This window comes from Lathyrus oleraceus, chromosome 4, assembly GCF_024323335.1.
Source record: "Lathyrus oleraceus cultivar Zhongwan6 chromosome 4, CAAS_Psat_ZW6_1.0, whole genome shotgun sequence".
Taxonomy (NCBI): Eukaryota; Viridiplantae; Streptophyta; class Magnoliopsida; order Fabales; family Fabaceae; genus Lathyrus; species Lathyrus oleraceus.
Window position 1 is genome coordinate 173,900,372 of NC_066582.1, and position 4,365 is coordinate 173,904,736.

Sequence of the window (4,365 nt, forward strand, 5' to 3'; positions counted from 1 at the left end):
ATGTCATTTTGAGTAAAGTTTATCTTGGAATCATTTTCATATGAAAACAATTGTAGGAGATAGGGTCTAGGGAACCCTAGTTCTGACTAATTGACTTTCTTTGCTCAACTACCATGAATCATCTTGCTAGCTTGACATTCTCTTGAATTTTGGGACTCATGGAGGATCATATATGCATAAGATGATGAAATATGAAGTATCCCTTTAAATATTTGATCAATTATTGAAGAAACTTGTTGAAGAAGTCACACAAGATACCCAAATGAATTAGGGTTTCCAAGGCAAACAAACTCCAAACTCTTGATGATATCTTGATCAAGATAACATGTGAAGATCACGGGGGTCCATATATGATACTTAGATTCAATGTGAACCAATTCTTGATTACACTCCTTGCATTGAGGGTCTTAAACCCTAGATATGAGCTTGATAAAGCATGGGTGAGCATACACATTACCTACAAAAGCAACAAACTATACATTGACATATTTTTGGTATTTTGGTTAGTAAATAAAGAAAAATGAAGTATGATACAATCAAATATGCTTGGTAATCTCTCCCAGTGCAAACCCAATGGATGAGGGGTAAGGAGGACGCCAAGGTGTGATCCCAATGTCAATGCATATGATGAGATAGTCATGAGAGATCTTAAGGTTAAAATTGGGGTCTTACAACTGCCCCTATTTAAGGATTCCTTTCCTTTGTGACAACACTTTCCCCACAGAGATTATCTTTAACATTTTTATTATTGTTATTTAATTCCATTCTACGGATCCGATACGAAGATTTTAACCTTCATCTCCTCAGCTAGAATGAAGGAAAACTCACTGGAGAGACAAAGACTCTAGGGGATAAAAAGTTATGCATAGGCCAGTGTAGTGGTAAATTCATGATCATCAAGATATGTATAAGCAAGACATCAAATAGCAAGAGTCGCCACCACACTTTTATTGTTTTCAAGGGAAAAGGGAAAAGTACGAACAAAACCCAAAAATAAGAAGTTTTCAAATCAAAACTAATAAAATGCTAGAGATTACATGTAAGGGGGTTGGTTACACAGAGGGAAGGTGTTAGCACCCAAAGTGTCTTAGGTACTCCTAGGGAGCCCTTTCTTGTGTGCATATGTATTTTGTACAAAGTGATGTTTACAAACTAATAGAATGGAGGGATGAGAAAAGAATTCATTGATTATATTTTTGTGTTTGACAAGACCTTCGGACTTGTGCCTACGTACCAACATAAAAATGAGGGATCAAAACCTCGTAGTTCGTGATATAAATTTCAAAGTGGATGCATTGCTTTTAATCAAAAATTAAGTTTGAAAGGCACGAGGGCCTAGAAAATGGTTTGAATGAGTTAGTTCTTTTTGGCTTTTGAAAATTTTAAGTCAAGTATAGTTAAGTTTATTTACAAATTTGATTTAAGAAAAGAAGTTTGAAAATGCAATGTCATAAGGCCAAAGTTTCTAATTTGCAAAGGGTCTAAGTTAAAAAAAGATAAGCACATGCAAAGAAGTTTTTAAAAGGAGGGAGAGATTTTGAAATTAAATAGATGGGAAGGAGATGAAGAGATTAATCCTAAGCATAAATTTAAAAGTTAAGGTTTGAAAATATCTGACCAATGGGCTGCAATCCAATAGACAAGAATGTCATATAGAAACCCCAAATTCCCTTGGACATTAGAATCAAGCAACAAATAATGCACATAATATTAACTTGAAAAGTAAGGCATCAAATAAAGATAGCCACATCCAAGTTTTGGCCACTCCATGATCTCCTTCACATTTTCCCATGTAACTGATAAATTCCACAAGTCACAGGTTTAAAATAACAACTTCACAATGATCATGTTGCAGATGAACTCAAAGGGATCTTCAATGATGTATCAGATGAAGTTTCAGATTACGAGCACTTTGTTACATGAAAGTTGGCATTGGCCAAGTCCTTTGTATAGGAAGTGTTGCCTAAATTCTAAGTCCAATTGTCTCAGATCAAACCAATAGTCCACACAAGAAGTTTTTGAGGGTTTTTGTTCTTATTATGTACATTAATGGTCAAAGACCACACAAGCAAGCAAAATATGCACAAGCAAAATATATCACAAAATATGGTCCAAATGGACAAAGTGATAATGACATTAACATAAACAATTATAATGGAATGAGTAGTGGCAAATGAATAAGGCTTAAAGATAAAGTGCATTAAAAGTAAAAGACTTGAAATTAAATGTTAGTTGTTAATGAGTTAGAAGTTAGTATTGTTTTTAGTTTTTATTGTTTAAGTCATTCTTTGGAGAACACTCAACCCACTTATCACAAGCATGGATCCTTGAACCAAGACATCTTCCAAAGGAAGGAAAAAAGGTCAAGTTTCCACATAATACCATGACAGAGGGGAGACTTTCAATCTCACTAACTAGAATGTTATGCCTTTTGTGTCAAAAATTTAGCGCTATGTTAAGTAATCTTAATTGGACTTATGTAGAAGTCACGACTATTTGAGGTCGGGCAACAAAATTTTGGTGTTAATGCATGTTAGAGACATAATATAATGGACTATGCTCATGAAACATACCACACACAAAAAGAATATGCAAAAGAGGTGGCCTAATCTCATCCATACTTATGTTGATTTTGCAATCAACTAGCCTTAGGATATTGAGATATCATAGATAAAATGAAATGAATGCATAAAGAAGGGGAACTAGATGAAGAGGGAGGGGAATGGATCAGAACTCAAATTGAACAAAGGAGGACTTTTACCAAATTAAGATCATTCATTCATTTTTGGAGATGGAATGTACATTCCATCAATCCCCTAAATCTAATGATCTTACCCTAACAAAGTCAAATCATTCTTGACCAAGGCCCAATAACACAAGTCAAACTTATACAAACAATCAAAATGGCTCAACACAATTATTTGGCATTTATTCAATTTAAAAATACTAAAAATAATGCATTAAATTAAATATGGTTTGTCAAATTCCTAAAATCTCATCAAAACACCAAAGAAATGGCCATGAGATTTATCATAGGTCAAACAAGGTCAAAGGACCTTGGAGAAATATTTTCAAAATTTTTGGAGACTTAAAAGTATTTTTAAACAATTAAAAATATTCACAAAATCAATTAAATCATGAAAAATATTAATAATGATCCAAAAAATAAATTTAGTTCAAAATATGAAAGAGGATTTTATTTAATTTTTTTGGTGAAACTATCATATTTTTTGGATCAATATTAAAATTAATATGAATTAATGAAAAAAAAATTAAATGAAATTCAAATAATTAGAAAAAACGTGGACCACTTGATCTCCCTCATTAACTGAGGTGGCAAATCAAGTGGTCATCAACGCGCTTTCCACCATGGACTTAAGTCAATGCGCCACAGGAATGGTAATCAAAACCAACGCGTGAGATTAAAATATTTTAAAAAAGATCAATGGCTCATAACCCTATGTACTAGGAAAAAGTCTTCCGAACAAAAGGCAAAGAATGAGGGTGAGGTCAAGACAGACGAGTGATGGGTACCAATACCAGTAAATATCAAAATGGGTTTAACAACACAGACGAACGTTGCGATCAATACAAACGAACATTGAAAATCAATACGAACGAGTATTGGAAGAAGTACTGATTAACACGGACTAGTGTCGGGGGTCAATAAGAATTGAAAAAGAAATGATTAACACGGACGAGTGTTGAAGACCAATACAGACGAGTATTGGAATACTGTGACAACACTGATGATTGTTGGAGATCAATACGAACGAGTATTGAAAGATAATGATTAACACGGACGAGTATTGAGAAAGAAAGGTACCAACACGGACGAGTGTTGGGTCAATACAGACGAGTATCGAAACAAGAAAGGTAACAACACGGACGAGTGTTAGAGGTTAATACAGAAAAGTATCAAAAATGAAATTATTGACACAGACAGATGTTGAAGATCAATACAGATGAGTATCAAAACAGGTTAACACAGACAAGTGTAGAAGATCAATACGGACGAGTAGTGAAACAAGTTAATAACACGAACAAGTGTTAGAGATCAATACGGACGAGTATCGAAAGAAATGATTAACATGGACGAATGTTGGAAATCAATACAGACGAGTATTGACAAAGAAATGATTAACACGGACGAATGTTGGAAATCAATACGGACGAGTATTGACAAAGAAATTATTAACACGGATGAGTGTTGAAAATCAATACGGACGAGTATTGACAAAGAAATGATTAACACGGACGAGTGTTGAAAATCAATACGGACGAGTATTGACAAAGAAATAACTAACACGGACGAGTGTTGAAAATCAATACGGACGAGTATTGACAAAGAAATGATTAACACAG